Source organism: Felis catus, chromosome C2, assembly GCF_018350175.1.
Source record: "Felis catus isolate Fca126 chromosome C2, F.catus_Fca126_mat1.0, whole genome shotgun sequence".
In the NCBI taxonomy this organism is placed as follows: domain Eukaryota; kingdom Metazoa; phylum Chordata; class Mammalia; order Carnivora; family Felidae; genus Felis; species Felis catus.
The window spans coordinates 116,813,910-116,833,055 of NC_058376.1; the positions used below are offsets into that span (position 1 = coordinate 116,813,910).

The window sequence follows — 19,146 nt, forward strand, 5'->3', positions numbered from 1 at the left end:
GTGCATCATTATCCGTTTATCATGAGGACGGCATAACAGCTGTACCAAGTTGTTCTTAAAAGGAGAATTTTTTTCCCATTTTTTAAAATGTAACCAGTTAACAAGACGTTTTCTCTTGGTAGGCACATAATGATAAATTCATACAAGAAGAGTTTTATTTTTTACAAGTAAAAGTCAGACTGGAAATTTTCAGTGGATTTAGCTGGAACATTTGGGTGGCCATATGGAGCGCTCCGTGGCGCCACGGGACCACGCAGCTATGAAATCTGATCACTATCTCCCCAGTGACAGCTGGGCCTTTACACCATCAGAAAATTTTCAGACTTCTAATTTGTCATAACTACCTCCTGTGGAAAGGAAATATGTTATGTAGCCAGATACAAAAATTCTTAGTACCCTGCACTATAAACGGTTAATTCCTTAACTGCATTTTGTGATTCACTGATGCAACTCATATACCAAAAACATATGGAGTCTTGTTCAGTTGGGGTTGGCCAATTGCTCCGCCCATTCAAAAAGCCATTTCCACGGGATTGTATCCAGAGAAAGGTTCTGTCACAGAGCTTAGCATTTTAAGTACCTTTAACTTTTAGTTGCTCTCGAAAAGTCAGTGATGTCACTGAGAGGTTTCATCTTAGTTCCACTGGTCCATATTGGTCTATTTAAGTCTAATGACTCTTCATTTGAGTAGTTGAATATTATGCTACAGCTCCTAGTCCTTGCTTCTTTCTACATCGTGGGGCCAAAACTGTTCTCCTGCTGTGATGCTTTCAATCTACCAGCAGCTCACGAGCTTATTAAGTATTCCTCCAGTTACCCAAAGAGATAGAGCTGTGTTTTGCTACTCTCCCTTTCTGACCACTTAACCTGAGTTTCCACTTGGGAATTCCCCCCATAACCATCCCCATCATGGGAAGAACTCCTAGGATGTAATTTGTATTTTTCCTCAACTCAACTGTCATGAAAGATGCAATTTTAAGTGACTCCACCTTCGACTTCTGCTGACCAAATCCTTTCACTTGGTAGCTTTTTAATGTCTCAGTTTATTATTAATTAAAAAAAAAAAACCCGTTGTACTTGACTTTCTAAATGGAAGCTCTACACAGTCTCTAATTCAATGTAATGAAGAGAGCCTTTGTGGTGCTCTTTTCTTCCTCCTCTTGTTTATCCATCTTTACTGACATTAGCTCTGCAGGGATTAGGAGAGTACTTTTGAATTCATCACTAGGTGCTCCATATCTTTTGCAACTTAAAAATCCAAACTTTATCTATGGTAATTTTATAGCACAGTTTATATAATAATAATAGCTAATATCTACTTAGCTCTTACTATGTGTCTGGCACTAGTGTAAACACTTCAAATAAACAGACTCATTTATACCCTATAACATGCCTGTGAAATTGACATAGTTGTTGTCATTCTCATTTTAGAGATGCAGAAGCCCAAGGTCCAATTTGACCAATGGCACACAACTTATTAGTGTCAGATTCAGGATTTGAAGCCAGGCCGTCAGGATTGAGAGCCAGTGTTGTTAACCACTATATACCATGATACATGTCAAACTAGGAATGTGGGGAATCGCCCTGACCCTGAAACAAATAGAAAACAAACAAGTACAGATTCTATTAGTTCTGCTACTTTGAACTAATTCTGTAATACTAACAATGGCACCCACTCTGGGACTCTTCCCTCATTTTTAAGATAACAAGATGAGGTTAGTGTTGGTGTTGTTTTTTGCTGTTTTGGGTGGTGGTGGTGGTGGTTTGTTTGGTTGCAGCAATAAAATGACAAGATACAGGTTCTTTAAGGGCGATGAGAGTTCACAGCTCTTCATAGAGGTCTTGGTTATGTCACAGACACCATTTCAATGCCATTTTCTTTAATTGCCACATTGCTGGTACTATTATTCTATATACGGGTTTTCAATCTAGCCAACACAAGGTTTTCTATTACTTATTACTCAGTACTCTATTCTTCAGTACTTTTTCTTTATGCTCTATATGAAAATCAATTCCAAGAAAAATCTTGCTTTTAATTCCATGCATCTACTATCCTCACATCCCAAACCTCCTTCTGATTTATCCATGCCAATCCTCTTTCTCTGACCTAAACCAATTTTTTTGTCATGCCAATCATTACATCCTATAATATGCATTAGCCATTCTTTTTTCCCTTATTCAAATGGACATTGCATTTACTCAAGAAGTGCTAACTCAGGGTTGAATGGAGTCCCTCAAAGCACTACAGCTTGCCTTTCAGCACTGCCTTTAAATTGCATTTCAAATATCCCATATAATTTCCCCATTTACAGAAAATACCCAGCTTTGCAGCTTTACTTAATCTTTCCAGAATGTCTGCTTTTGACTGACTATGGTCTTTCCACAGATTTACAACATACCTTCACTGCAATACTTAAACTAGCATTTGACTGAATAACTAGGGACAGTAGACTAGCCAAGTGGACACATGAAAAAGACCATCACAGTCCACCCCTTGTCGAACCATCTATCTCTCTGGAACACATTTTAAATCTTATTTAATCTCCAAATAAAAGCAACAACAAAGTCATATTTCTACTGAACATAATACAACTATTTTGGGTACAATGGAAACCAAACTAACCATTTTCTTTAAGAGGAAGAAAAGTTTTTGGGTGATGTTCACTCTCTTTCTTTAATATCCTGTAGCTTCAATACTGTGATATAAAGTTAACTATTGTTATGTTATGTATTGTGAATACATTTTATATTATATGATAAAGGTATAATAGAAGGAATAAAAAGATTGGTTATTATATATATATACAAATATTCATTACAAAATAAGGAAGAAAAACAATGATTATAATCTTTGTTTCTATAGTGATCACATGGTCAAAGGTAGCATGTTTAATTACCTTCTTCCATTACCCATTCCATATTTACTTTTCCCACAGCTTTCATTTGGTGGCATTCCCTTAAACTTTCCTTCTTGAAGGGTTTGAAACTTTAGTGGTCCTTCCTGAATTGGGTCATCATAGTTTTTCATTAACTGTAATCACAGGATATGGTGATACTAAAAGATTCTATAATGAATCTCCTATATTCCAGACATACTCTTCCTTAACTCCACTGTGTAGTAGCAAACCAATTTATCTTGCACACTAGACAGCACAGTAGCTACCTCTTTGCCACCATACTTTAGAAGTGTGAGGAGCCCAAATTGGCTGACAGTCTCAATTCTCAGTTCAATGGAATCATTGTTACGTCTTCTGGTAGAAGCAATTTTCCCTTTGGAATTAAGACCTTTAGGCCAGTAGAGCATACAGTTGTGCGGACAGGAAGCAAACATTTTTGCCAGTGGATCACTATGGATAATAGTAAGTGGTGCCCTTCTCCCTCTATCCTGAGAGTGAACCCTACCTATATGATAAAGAGCCTCATATATTGGATGCTTAATTAAGAGCATATATAGCATCTGGAGCTTTTCCAAGACCCCAAGGCATTACCATCTACCTGGCACTGTAAGTGAGTTTTCAAAAAGCCATTCAGCACCTGATAGTGGCTGTAACCAGGCCAACAATGGTGAGCAGAAGTTTATGTTACTGAGCCATGCATAATCTCCATCCCTGCAACCATAGCCACTTTGTTCACAAAACTATTCAACAATTAGAAGAATGGCTGGGGAAAGAGATTCATTTCAGAGCCATCCTTAGCAACTGTTTAATAGAATCCTCCTTTGCTGAGGTTATCCACTTGTGGGCATACACATGGGACATAAATATCTCATAGCTTCATATTCTTTGCTCAAAGAGTCTACTCACATACCTCTCGCCCAGAGGTTACCAACTTTCGAATTGTGTTCCTACCCAACTACCTGATTATTCAGCCAAATCAAACTACTGACCAAGAGCCATAAATCAGTATTGACTCTCACCACATTTAAACAACACAACTTTATTATCTTACAGTTCTCTAGGTCAAAGGTCCAACACCGTCTCAACAGGATAAAATAAAGATTTTAAAGCAGAACTGCATTTTTCCCTGTACTCTTTGGGTAGGATCTATTTCCTTGCCTTTTTCAAGTTCTACAAGGTTGCTTGCATTCTTTAACTTACAGACCCCTTCTTCTGTCTTCAAAGCTAGCAAATGTGAGTTGAATCCTTCTCACATCTCTCACATGACATCACTCTGACCTCTTCCATAGTCATATCTCCCTATGTCTCTCTTCTTCCTGTCTTTTCTACTTTTAAGGACTCATGTGATTATATTGGGCCCACCCAGATAATCCAAAATAATCTATTCATCTCCAGGTTTTTCATTTAATTACATCTACAAAGTCCACTTTGCCACATAAGGTATCATATTTATAGCTTCCACAGATTAGGATGTGAACATATTTGGAAAGCTATTGTTTCACCTTTCACAGTTTATCTTTTGCACCCTAAAGATTCAAATACATCCTACATATAAAATATATTCATCCTATCCAATGTCCACAATATCTCAACCCATTATAATATCAACTCAAAGTCCAAAATTTCATATAAATGTCATCAGCATAAAAGTCCCAAACCAATAGCATTGAAATAATCTAAATTAAGTATGAGTATAATGCATGTTGGTATAAATGCATTTGGCATAAAATTCCTAGTTGTGGACCTTTGAACCTAAAAACAAGTTCTGCTCCCAAAATGTGACAGTGGGATGGGCATGGGATAACAGTTATGGACATCCCTTCTCATAATGGGAGAAAAGAAAAGAAAAAAAGAGTCACTGAGCAGAAAATTTCAAAATTCAGCGAGGCACACCCTCTTAGGTTTCAAGGCCTGGGGAGTACTTCCATCCTCTGGACTCCAGGCTCTACATTCTTGAGCTTGAAGCTCCACCCTCTTGCCTTGAGGTTCCACACTGTGAGCCATCCTTCCTATTTTATAAATGACAGCATATGTTTACTGCTGAGTGATTTTATCAGCCTGTTTCCTTCCTGGAAAATTTGGGGTATCAAAAGCCTTCTTTTATTTTGTCTTTTCTCCATGCCTTTCAGTCCAAACTAGCAGTATTTCTCCTGGCATAACATTCTCAAGAACTTTAGGGGTTTCCTGTATATGTCCTAGAGATTCACTCCAGCAGATAAGAATCTACTTCCTGGATCTTTCCTAGATAATCTCATCTCTGTTTTTGGCTTCTGCCTCATTGACTGAGGGAATGTATGAGTCATATATCTCATGTGCTCTCATCAAAGTACATTTGTGTTACTAAATAATCTGACTTTTTAAAATCTTCCTGAGGTATTAGCTAAAAGTGGTATAGCCAGACTCTTGATGTTTTTCATTGGAGTCTGCTTTTCTTATGGGGAATATCTTAACTGCAGAGTCTTCTGCGTTTCTGGATAAGCTGATATTTTCCCAAACCATCAAGTCCTAGTTTCTCTGTGTTTAACAACTCTTTCTCAATTTATTTCTTTCCTTTTGCATAAGCTGCAATAAGAAACCATGCCACAAATTCAACACGTTGCTTGGAGGTTTCCTGCACTAAATGTTGAATTCCATTGCTTCCAAATTCCCCTTTCTACATAAATTCAGAATATAATTCTGCTAAGGTTTCTGCACTACATAGCAAGAATGTCCCCTTTCTTTAGTTTCTAATATCATATTTCTTATATCCTCCTGAGCCCTCACCACCCACTTTTAACAACCATATATCTACTAAAAGTTTGTTCATCATAATTTAGGTATTTGCTAAGGTAATTTAGGTTTTGTCTTTTATGGTCCTCATTTGCTTTGGAGTCCCTAATAGTAGAGTTATTCACACATATTTCCACTAATAGTATGTTCAGAGCAATCTACTTTAAAAACAAAACAAAACAAAACTGTGTTTCTCAAAATTCTAGCTTCTTCTCGTTGCCCACTTTTATTTTAAGGTATTTATTACAGCAGTATCATACTTCCAGGTACCAAAATCTGTGTCAATCAAGGTTCATCTTGGAAGATAGAACCAAGAGGAGATAAATACTAAGAGATTTATTATCAGAAATTGGCTTATGTGATTTGGGGGGCTAGATAAGCAAGTCTGAAACTTCAGTGCAGGCCATCAGGAAGGACAGGCTAGAACTCTTAGGCACAGCTGTACGTCATCTATATGTGGAATTTCTTTTTCAGAGAAACCTCAACTCTGATTTTAAGACCTTTTGACTAATTGAATCAAGCTCACCCATATTATTTAGAATAATCTTAAAGTTAACTGTCTATTATCTTTAATCACATTTATAAAATACCTGCATTGTCAGCACAGAGCCTGACATGGGGCTCAATCTCAAGAACCATGGTACTATGACCTGAGCAGATATCAAGAGTCAGCTGTTTAACTGACTGAGCCACCCAGGTGCCCCATAACTTTCCTTGTTTTAATCCTAGCTCAGGAACTTACTAACTCAAGCACCAAGGAACTTAATAAAAAATTCTAGCAACAATTTTCAAACATTTAAAAAGTAATAGTAACCTCTATCTGACATAGAATAGGGATGAATGCTATAAATTATTGATTATAGTATCAGGTGTATAGTAGATTTTTAATAAAGATTAATTTTTGATCTCTATGCTTCTCAAAAGTAAAAATCAGAGCCTGTGAAACTTTTTGTGGCTGCTTCCAGAAGAAGAAATTTAGTTACTGACATTTAATTAGAACCTACAGTATAATATTGCAATTATTTGCTTACCTCTGTCTCTCTGATCAATCTGCAAAGAGGTAGAGCTCCTAAGACATTTGTCATCTTTGTTCCTCCTCTTTCTGGTCTACCTTTAGTAAGTATGAATTCTAATGGCTGGGGACTATGTTTCTTATACTTCTTTTTTTAGTGTTACTATTAAAACATCATATTCATAGCAATAATAGCGCAGTATTTTTCACGATGACAATGATGATGATTTGCTACAGGGTGACAAATATGATTTGAGTGCAACATATTTGCCAGGCACTGGGAATACAAATCAACAGGGAAAGTGACTACAAATGGATCAGGGTCTAAGGGTGAGACAAACATTAAACACGTAAACTAACACGTGAGTAGTTAAAACAATAAAAAAAATTAACAGCTCTGGCGTATCTGTTATGTTCTCAGCACAGTTTTAAGCACTTTCAACTATATTAACCCAATAAAGAAAATGTATGAGGTACTATGTTTAAAGAAAGATGAGTGGAGGCACAAAAACTTCAGACGACATGAAGAAGAGCACAAATTCTACTAACTTATTCAGAGTAATGATTTTTAGCCTCTGTTGTAAAATTCCATTAAAGGGTAGCTTATGGTTCAAACAGAAACAGCCATATTATTGTATAGTTTCTAAACATTAAACAAAGTTGAACCTGTCCAACCTCTTCTCTGAACCCTTAGAGAGGAACAAAATGACAGAAAAAAAAATTGAAGCAAAGATATTTATGGAAAACGGCTTATTGGCAGTATAACTAAAGTTTAACCTCAGTGCTTTTGTTGAACATGGCAACCGAGTGCAGAGTCTTGCTGCCACGTTGGAACCTGGTACGATATGGGATAAATCAAGTAAACCCTATGTACAGTGATTCAAATGAGATCCATTTACTGGTGTATGTTTCCTGGCTTCTGCCACTGCCAAGGCTTTATGTTCAATGAACTCAGCCAGTCCAAAAAGTCATGTGATGCTACTGCATGGTGCCAAACGGAGGGGAGAGTTGCTGGGGAGCCTAGGAGGAGGGAAAGCTCATACAAATGAGCTTTTTGGCAAGATATAATCCCCTTTGGAAGGACCCCTACCTTTCAAAGAGCATACTGCATTTTGCTAGGAACAAATCTCAACTGTGTCCCTTTACAGAAATCCCAGGAAGCTTTACCATCACTGATAATAGCTCAAATGGTGGCAAAAAGTCTACTGTGAATGCCTACTATCTCTGCAATGAGACGATCACTTATTCTCGAAACATCTTTTCTTGCTATTTTTCTCTTCAAATGAAAACTTTCCAAATTCTCTATGTTGCAACTGCTGACTATTCCTATAATTTTTCTCTCACCTCAAAGTTAGAATTCATGAAGAGTGTAAAAAAGAACATAAAAGAATAAGAGTGATAACAATAGGCAGATAAAATAAAGACTTTTTGTAATGGGATTTAAGTTTATTTTAGGATGTATACTTCTTTTTGTCTCTTGCATGTAGATGATTTGTTCTCTTGATTTTAATCCCAGGCACTGAGGGGCATTTTATTTACCTTGTACCTTCCCAAAAAAATGAACAGAAGAGTCTCTTATCTTCTTATTCCAACTTTCCCAGAATAGATATATTTTTTCTACCATTTTTATTACTCTATTACTTTGGCATGTTATTATGTATTGATGTACTTGGTTTCTTGAAAGCATGAGAATATGGTTGCTACAGACACTGTTCAATATGTCTTTCATTTATTTGGTAAAAGAGAATAAGAGTTGAGATTTAGTAAAGTAGACTTTGTAATGACAAAACTGTTCATAGTTTATTCTTGAAACATGAGCATTGAGGGTGATGGGTATTGAAGAGGGCACCTTTTGGGATGAGCACTGGGTGTTGTATGGAAACCAATTTGTCAATAAATTTCATATATAAAAATAAATAAATAAATTAAAAAAAAGAAACATGAGCATTGAATCCTTTGTGTAATTTTTATAAATGGTTGTGATTCGATTTAATTTTCTTATTAAAATATTTTTGGGGGCACCTGGGTGGCTCAGTCGGTTGAGCGTCCAGCTTCGGCTCAGGTCATGATCTCGCAGTCTGTGAGTTCGAGACCCGTGTTGGGCTCTGTGCTGACAGCTCACAGCCTGGAGCCTGTTTCAGATTCTGTGTCTCCCTCTCTCCCTGCTCCTCCCCTGCTCGTGCTCTGTCTCTCTTTCTCTCTCAAAAATAAATAAAACATTTAAAAAAAATTTTTTTGTAATTATAAATAGATATGGAAGGCCACATAGTAAAAATGCCAATATCTCTAGAATAATAATGTTTAGATTTTACTATCTAAAAATTAATGTTTAAATCTTAAGCTCACACAAACATAATGTAAAAGCTATTAAATGGCTCATTTTATGTTCAAATATGGAAATGCAGCCTAGAACTGTTCTCTGTGTGTGTTACAGGGGGTGGTATAGTTTTCTCTTTCATATTGTTTAGAGACATTGTGTTCACCCAAGAAAAAGAAAAGACAAAATCTATAGATACTAAGATCGGTTGTATAAAAATTCATCTCTAAAATCAATACTCCTTGATATTTTATACTATTGCAAGGAGAATTTATAAAAGTTTATAAACCATTTATTAGAAACATCATTTTTCAAAAAAAAAATGTAGTTCCTGTGTGCTTCTTTGCTGTTCTATATTCATCTCTCTTCCCTTCTTTGTTGTCACCATCCCATAATCAACATTTGACAAAAGAGTGGCAAGGCTTTCTAGGATCTATCTATGGAAGTTTTAATTAAAATTCCTCAACTAATATCTTTAGTAGTTTTTAAAGTTAAGGAGAAAGTGGTTCAACCTAGTTGAGTGTAATTATCTTACCAACATATTAAGAACAAAGACCCAAGTGAGATTCACACCAGCTTTCTAAGCACTTCCCCCTTTGATTCCCGAGTGAAGAAATGGATTGAATCTGTGAGGGAGATTTTCTTTCCCCGATTCACTCTCTCCCCCACACTACCGTCCTGCAGGGGTCTGTGTCCATCCCACACTTAAATTACTATCACTTTCCTCCTTCTTTGTATATAAACCATTGTTTGAGGGATCCTGAAAACACTATGTTCATATAGAAAAATGTTTCTTCAGTGTTTTGTATTTATCCGCGATTGTTGAAATTCATGGGGTGCTCTTTCTCATTGTTGTTAGTTAGCCTTTGCTGTTAAACAACAATGTTTGCACTGTGTTATCGATGACTTCTTGATATTGGTTTGAATAAACGTGCTTACTAGGAACAAATAATTATTCTATCCTCCAGCTTTATTACCCTACCACTTTATATTTTGAAAATGCAAGATTCTTGTTCCCTTTACTTAAAAAGCCTGCTCTGTATTTTACTAACCATATCTTCTTATCTTCCTTGAGGTGATGCCCAGACACCAAAACACAACTTCTAACCATAACTTGACAAGATTTTCGTGTAATTATAATGTTCACACTTTTCCTTTGTTTTATTCTTTGAAAAAGCAAATTAATTTTAACCTTTATTAATTAGCTTTTGGCCAAGGTTAGGTAGAGAAATGCAGAATGTATGTGCATAGAAGATTGAGCACATAAACATCTACTGCTCTTCTTAAAGGCAGTTATTACACAAGGATCTCTGACGTCTTGAGGCACCTCAGTTCCTACATGAAACTGGTCATTAAGTCTCATTAGCTCTCCCCCTAAGAGGCACCTCATCCATTTTCACCACTGCCCTCAACTCAGTATAAGTCTCCAGTACTCATCACCTAGCCTCCAAATTGCCCTCACTTCCCTTGCTGGGCTCCCTTTGCAATCCTTTCTGCACATACATTCTAGAAGAAAAGTTAGACCATGTCATACATGAGCATAGAATCCATCAGTAAGTAGCTGCACCACATTTTTAATTTCAGACATAAAGCCTCTGATAATTTTGCTGTGGATTTCCTATCTCTCTGATTTAATCTCATACCAGGTTCTTCTGTGTTCTTGGCACTCAGTGGCCACCTGACTACCCCTAGGAAACACTAAGCATAGAGCATCCCTAGGGTTTCTTCATGATCATCTTTCTGCTTGGCCCCACCTTAGCCAGATGAGCCCATGACTATCTCCTCATCATCATTCAGAAATCACTTCATTTCTGCATCCCAGAGAAATCTAAATGACTCATTCTAAAGTAGGCACCCTTCCCCTCAATTCAATTGCTCTCTATGCTGAACAGCATCACCCAGTTTTGTTGCCTTTATAGCTTCTATCACCAGATCTTTCTTTATCCGTTTACATATATTGCCTGTCTCCTCCTCTAGAATATAAGCTCTATGAGAGTACAGGTTACATTTTCACTATCCTATCCCCACATCTGACACAGAGTAGGTTCATTAAAAATGGAACCAGAGGTTAGTATGAAGCCTGGTTATATCAGAGAAATTACAGTAAGAAGCTATATATTATGATTATGGCTACAGTTATGATTATGATTACTATCCTAATTCAGTACTAATAAAACTTACTCTGTAGCTGACATTAAAAAAATCCACAACACATGTTTAAAATTATGCACATGTGTCATAAAATTATTTAAAGAGAGCTAGGAATCTGTGTAAGCTAATAAATGACCATACATTACAATGCCTTTTTGTAGTCTGCTTAGAAGTGATGAAACTGAAAGGAGGGGAAAGGTGGAGGGCAGGTGAGGCCCTGCTGAGTATAGAGCCGGACAGAGGGTTCTCCTGATGCATGGGACAGGGTGGGTGAGGGCCTTCCCTTAAGATTTGCTCACTGCCTAGAGATTAGTTTGCCTTATGTTCATCCATCTGGGACGTGACAGCTAATTCATTTTCTCTTTTAAAGAAATTATAGTTCTGGCACAGGTCTTAATGCTTCGCTCCTAAATCTTCGATTTTCAGTCTTGTTGGATGTTGATTTTTCTATCCACTATGAAAAAAATATGGCAGATATTTTCAAACCTAGCTTACTTGAAGCCTTCATTTCTAAGATGCACTTTAGGCCATATAATTCTATCCAGGCCTTCCGTTCATTCTTTTAAGGGGATGAGAGAGGGAAGTAGGGTAATTTCATATTACATAACAAGCATCTGTTCCTCATGGAATTTTGGAGAGTAGAAGTCCAGTGATCCTCCCCTGATAAGCAACTAAAATAAGAGTTAATGGTGGACTTTTCCCCTTTGTGGCAGAATGCCACAAGCATTCTTCAATGGGATTCAGATCAGTAAGTGCATCTTGGAAAATCTGTTATCAGCAGGAGAGTGGGGGAATATGATTCATCTGAAACTCACATAAGGTTTCAATAAAAATCATTTTGGTAATATATCTGATAGGCCAGATTATTTTGTACTTGAATTTGGAAGAATGGCCCCAAATCTCCCTATTACACTGTCTTTACCCTCATGGTGGATAGAGAATGTTATGTATTTTATATTATTTTATTTACATTGTTTTCTTCTATTTTAAGTTCTATAAAATGAGTATATAATTATTCAGTCCACAGACTGAATTATTCAGTCCACAGGGATAGTGTGAAAATTTTTTTAATTCCTCTAGTATATCTAACTACACACACACACACACACACACATATATATATGTTATATATATTATATATATACATATATGTATTACCTGGAAGAAAGGTAAAGACTATATCTGTTTGCAAGTTTTAGTTAAAATATACTGCATCTTCAGACTATGTATTCTGTCCCAAATCCACACCTACACCACATTAATACCTAGACAGTTACCATTGCCAGCCCCAGCTGAGGGCACACTGAATGTAAAGAATATACAGTTACACGTAGAAGCTACCTAGAGGACAAGGACTAGTTTCTGCAGCAAGCTTTTTGTGATGAATATCACTCTGAATACAAGTTATTTTGTGCAAAATGGCTTTTATGAGTTCTTCTTTATTACTGCAGATGTCTTGATGGCCCAGATGGTAAGATAATGTCCCATACCTTCCAAATAAACCTAGAGAAGGCAAGCCTTCCAGAACACTTATTACCACTGAAGACAGTTCAATTTCAAAGTTTTTGCCTTGTAAAGATCAAGGCTCCAATTTATGGTTTATTAACTTTTATCCTTCAAGATGTTCTGAGAGGCAAGACTTGACACATTTCAACAGTTGATTCTTTGGGCAAGATGACTAGATGACACTTTTATATTGGATAGCCATGGCTTTTTTAGTAATGAATTTTAAACATTATTTTTTAATCAATTGAGCAATGGAGATACCATTCTATTGCATTTGTTTTCATTTTTTTGAATTTCTGAAAAACTCAGAAAACGATTTAAAATAAAAATCACCCTCAAAACAAAAGTTTTTTTTTTATTAAACACCTAAAAATGGTCAAAGGTCACTGTCTGAAATCAAAAGTCACCTAATTCACTACCAGTTAAATGCTCAAAAAAGTCCCTCCATCAGACTGGATTTATTTAAATTGTTTGCATTTCATGTGAGCATTGATATGACTGTAGTTTTGGTTTCAAAATACTGATGCTTTCTATTCTTCTTACAAAGTTTGTGTGTGTGTGTGTGTGTGTGTGTGTGTGTGTGTGTGTGATTGAGTGAATCTCCCACTGATCTCAAGCCTTCAGGAAGAGGAAGAAAAAATATTTGCCTTTACTAATCTAAAGAGAATTTTAAAAACATGCATATATAAAAGCAGAGCAAGTAAAGGGAAACATAATGGCTTTCATTTTCCAGGTCTCTGCTTCTCTTTCTTTTTTGCTTTTTTTTTAAATGAACAAATGCAACACTTCCTTTTTGGTTTCATATGATTCTGCTAAATTTATGGAATTATCAGATCATTCTATTATAGGATTGATCACTAAGGAAAAATTCTTTTTATCATTTTCCAAAATAATGAAATTTTGCAGCTATTAACTTATAAAAACTCATTCATTTTCATTTGTTGTTGATGTTTCCTGAACAAAAAAAAGGAAATTCCCTTCTCCATTTACAAATAATTCCCATTACCTATTCCTTTCCTTGCTTCATGATTGTGCTTATTTCTTTAAATTGTAAATGGTTAGGTCTTTCATCAGGTTGTTTTCTCAAGCTGTTATAATCTTACTTAAAAAATTAATGGAGTGTTTTAGAAATCATCATTACCATTCCATTTAATAATTCCTTTAAATCTTACTCTGAAATAAAAAACAGTCTACAGGTCACCTACTCTGTGAAACTTGTCAGGCCCCTCCTACCTGGGATACATATGCATAGCTCATTGCTTCTCTCAAATGCTGGATAAATACACCCACCGCAGCACTCGCATGCTGATGCTAATGGTTCATTTTCATGTCTGCCTTCTCCTTAAGTCTGCCTTCTGAATGATGTGGGTCTTGTTTACTTAATATATTTACATGTTGGTACCCGAGCAATGCCTCACGTACAGTAGACAATACTTAAATATTTGTTAAAATAAGTGTTTTGATTTCCACTTTTTCAAGTTTTTCTGATTATGAAATGATAAACCTTACTGTAGATTATTTGAAAATTAGCTAAAAATACAAAAACACATTCATTACTTTTAACTCTATCACCCTAAAATAGCCAGTGCTATACGTACATCTTAAATTTTCCTTATTGAATTTGATATGTGGCTTGAGATGAATAAACAAGAGCTTCTACAACCCCCAAAGGCCCCCTTTTCTGTCCTTGACTATATTGCATTTCACAATTTACTTAACAGATTATGTATTTTTTGAAGTTTCTCTTATCCACTGGCTCTTTTGGCTGCCCTTATTTTTATCTATCTACCTATCTATCTGTCTTTTTCATACAACAAATATCAGTTGACCTTCTGCTATGATTTCGGTACTACCTAGACCTGAAAAAAATAATACTGAGAAAACATACAGATCTTTGCTTTCATTGAACTTATAGATAGGAGAGCAGATGGTACCAGGTAACTTATAAAAGAAAAGATTAGGAGTTTGATTTTTAAAATGTGAGTCCTCTTCTAGGTGGGTGATGCAAAAGAAAACATGGATAATCTGCATTGTTCATAATCTAGATGTTCAGGAATTGTCGGTGTTTGAACATCTGCCAAGGTGACTACACTAAACAATAGATTTTCAGTGTAAATGAAACAGCCTTCCATCGGAAGAAGATGTCATCCAGGACTTATAAAACTAGAGAGGACAAGTCAGTGGCTGGCATCAAAATTTCAAATGACAGGTTGACTTTCTTATTAGGGGCTAATGCAGCTGGTGACTTTAAGTTGAAGCCAATGTTCATTTACCATTCCAAAAATCTTAGGGTCTTTAAGAATTAAGTCAAATCTACTCTGCCTGTCCTCTATAAATGGAACAACAAAGCCTGGATGACAGCATATTTGTGTATAGCGTGGTCTACATGGTGAGAGATCTATTGCTCAGGAAAAAAAATATATTTCTTTCAAAATATTACTGCTCATTGACAATGCACCTGGTCACCAAGAGCTCTGATGGAGATATACAATGTGATGAATATTGTTTCCATCCCTGCTAACACAACATCCATTCCACAGACCACGGATCATGGAATAATTTCTACTTTCAAGTTTTAGTATTTAAAAATAAATTTTCTAAGGCTATAGCTGCCATGGATAGTGATTCCTCTGATGGGTCTGGCAGAGTAAATCGAGAACTTTCTGGAAAAGATTCACCATTTTTAATTCATGGGAAGAGGTCAACATATCAGCATGAATAGGAGTTTGAAAGACACTGGTTCCAACGCTGATGGATGACTTTGAGGGGTTCAAGATTTTAATGGAGGAAGTAACTGCGGATGTAGTAGAAAGAACAAGAGAACTACAATAGAAGTAGGGCTTAAAACTGTGACTGAATGGCTGTAATCTCATGATCAAACTTTAACAGATGAGGAGTTCCTTTAATGGATGAACAAAGAGAGTGGCTTCTTGAAATGGAATCTACCCCAGTGAAGATGCTGTTAAGATTGCTGAAATGAATACAAAAGATTTAGAATATAACACAAACATAGCTGATAATGCAGTAGCAGAGTTTGAGAGGATTGATTCCAATACTGAAAGAAATCCTACTATTGGTAAAATGCTGTCAAATGTAGTCACATGCTACAGGGAAATTGTTCATGGAAGAGTCAATGGTTGGGCAAAATTCATTATTGTCTTATTTTAAGACAACAGCCACAGCCACCCCAATCTTTATCAACCAGCACCCTTACCCGTCAGCTGCCATCAACATCAAGACAAGACCCTCCACCAGCCAAAAGATTACAACTTACTGAAAGCTCAGATGATGGTTAGCATTTTTTATCAGTAAAGTATTTTTAATTAAGGTATGCACATTTTTTTGACATAATGCTATTGCATATTTAATAGATTATGGTATAGTGTAAATGTAACTTTTATATGCACTTGGAAACCAAAAAATTAATTTGCCTTGCTTTATTGTCATATTCACTTTTTTGCAGTAGTCTGGTACTGAACCTACAGTATCTCTGAGGTGTGATTACACTACCAAACAGCTTTCTAAATTTATACCCACCAGCGAAGTGTGAGAGTTCCAGTTGCTCCAAATCACCATCACCCCTTGCTATGATCAACTTTTAATGGAGTCTAGTAATAATTTAAAGAGATAATCCTGGAATTTAAATCTATCACAAGGAATACACCTCCATTAATAGTATTATTATAAATCTAAGTTTACATATTTCATTTTAGTTGATATGTACTTCCCTCCTCCCACCCCAGTTTGGCATGCACACAAACACAAACCCACATAAACACACCAACAACTGAAATAACAAGAGCTCCATTTGCTAGTTCTGGAAGAACTCTGTGATTTCCTATTGTGTTTTGGAAAAAAAAAACACCGTGCATTTGTATGCTTCAGAGAAATTTAGAAAAACAGGGAAGCATCCTATTATCTTTAAGAAGATCATTTTAAAACCTCAGAAACTGTCTCTAGCCGGTGCTTTTAAAGTCAGCTCAAAGTGCAGTGGGATGTGCAGAAAACGTTCATTAGTCAGGCACACCGCGAGTTAAGTCCTTACTTCTAGGAATCATTTCTAATCATTTGTAATTAGAGTAATGCTTTTGAAAACGTTTGCATTACTAACCATGAGGAGTTGAAACTTTCTCTTCTGGGAAAGTGAGCAGATGGTGTCACTTCATTTACTTTTTCCCATTCGGCGGGGAGGACTGAGGGATTTAACTTGTCCTTTCCGTCTCTCCTGCCTGGGGTTTGGATAGTTGTCTAGTCTGTGGTCGTAGCTCTTGGCTCAGCTATTTCTTGTCCAGTTCCTTTTGTTTGATATCACTTTGATCTTCGCCCAATATCAGCGATGCCTTGCTTGGATGACTCTCTCGCTCTAGCTCTTACTCTTTTCCTTGGCAGGAGTATTCTTTTCTTTTGGTTGTAAGAATCTGGCCAGTAATGAGGTGGTAAGCTCCTGTCGAAGCAGCAGGAGTTGTCAGTGCTCCTTTCTTTCATTAACTTTCTTGGGCTGTAGCCACAACAGCAAGACTTCAGGGACTGAGAATTTAACCTTCTCCAGCACTGATCATTTTTCCACATGGATTCACATGGCCCCATAGCCCCTTGGCCCCTTTCACCACCTCCTTCCCTCCACCCTGCTTTTTATAGATTATCCTGAACTTTCTGTCCAATGCTCTCCAGGGCCACCATGAAATAATACGCTTGAAGTATTTCTTTTTTATTTTTTCAGTTAACTACCTTTTATTCATTGTTGTTACATGAAGAGCACATTCATACGGCTTGAACAAAAGGTGCTGAAATTTCAGATAACAGCTGTGGCAAATTATCTTTTCTCTTATGAAATAAGCAAGTAATTGGTAACCACACTTTGTAGCATAATGTCATGTATTTTAATCCTAGTAGAAGAATTAAAATCTTGTGCTTAATAGTAATGATTATATATATTACAATATATAATGTAAATGTGTGTATATATAATATATAATATATAATATATATATTATATATTATATATATACACACATATATATGATATAATTAGAAAAATCCCTTTCTCTTGAAGTAGTGGCCATTTACTTAAATAATCATAACATCACTCCCCACTTGATTCATTCTAAAAGAAACAATACATTGATATACTCACTGGAAACTCTGACCAACTTAATAATGATAGCAATAATAATATAATAACAGTAATACCAGTAATGATGGTGATGGCAATAAAACTATCATGTTTTAGATGCATGTTATATGCCAGATACAATGCCATACATTATTTGTTTAGTGTGTGTATATGTGCAAAATTTATCATTCTCAGTTAAAACTTGTATAACAGTTATGATCATGTCCAGTTTACAGATAAAGGAAATGATGCACAGACAAATTTCTTGCCCAAAGTTAGACTTACTCTGAACGGTTGCTCTCTTCCCTCACTTCCCACACCCTCTTCCCCCCGTCAATTTGCTATTCTCTCAGGTTTAGCATAGCACATATCAATATTCATTTATCATCCCCCATATAATATGAGCATTCATTTGTAAAAGCATTTCCTAAGAATAGATGGGTATAACCTAGTCTTGGACCTATCATTATAAGCCATACAATGTTGAAAGAGTATTGGTATTTCAAGCTTATTTTGAAATGATTTCTGGGGGCACCTGGGTGGCTCAGTCGGTTAAGCAGCCGACTTTGGCTCAGGTCATGATTCCGCAGTCCGTGGGTTTGAGCCCCGCATCAGGCTCTGTGCTGACAGCTCGGAGCCTGGAGCCTGTTTTGGATTCTGTGTCTCCCTCTCTCTGACCCTCCCCCGTTCATGCTCTGTCTCTCTCTGTCTCAAAAAAAATAAATAAACGTTAAAAAAAGAAAGAAAAGAAAAAAATTTTTGAAATGATTTCTGTATACTAATGGAAGATCCAAACTCACTGGTGTTTTGTCTTGCTATAGACTGATAGATTTATTTATAATAACTGATGAATTATGCTTTTGTGTTTGTAAGATTAGAGGATATATAAAAGCACGTGTACTATTGACTAGTTTTAATTTATATTACTTCCATTAATTTCCAATTTGCCATTAGGGACTAAGATGATTTTCCATTCTTTAGATCTCTATTGACACCAAATTAATATCAATACAAAACAATGTCCATATCGGGCACTACCTTCTTGATACGTGCCATTATGTACTTTATTATAGTTTCTCATTTCCTGGTCTGCCAGTTGCTCTAATGTTCCTTCATTTTTATACATGCAACTCTCTTAGACTCATATTTGCTGATGGATATATTTCTATCATCTTTCATCACTAGAAGCCATGGGCTTTTAGTTAGCCTGGGAAAATTAAAAAAGCAACATCCTCAACACAGGGCTCTTTATCTCTTAATGTTTGACAGCATAAGCAAAATGCCAGTCTCAGTCAATTCAACTTCATCAGATAGTCTACTAGCGGATTAGACACTGTGGCAATTACCTTCAAGGCCAGAGAATGAGTTCAGGAAAGAATAC

General features: G+C 36.2%; 1 pseudogene; it reads left to right on the forward strand.

The window, feature by feature from the left end:
• The first annotated feature begins 16,687 nt into the window (after positions 1–16,687).
• LOC111556491 lies at positions 16,688–16,808 on the forward strand (annotated as a pseudogene).
• Positions 16,809–19,146: the final 2,338 nt, after the last annotated feature.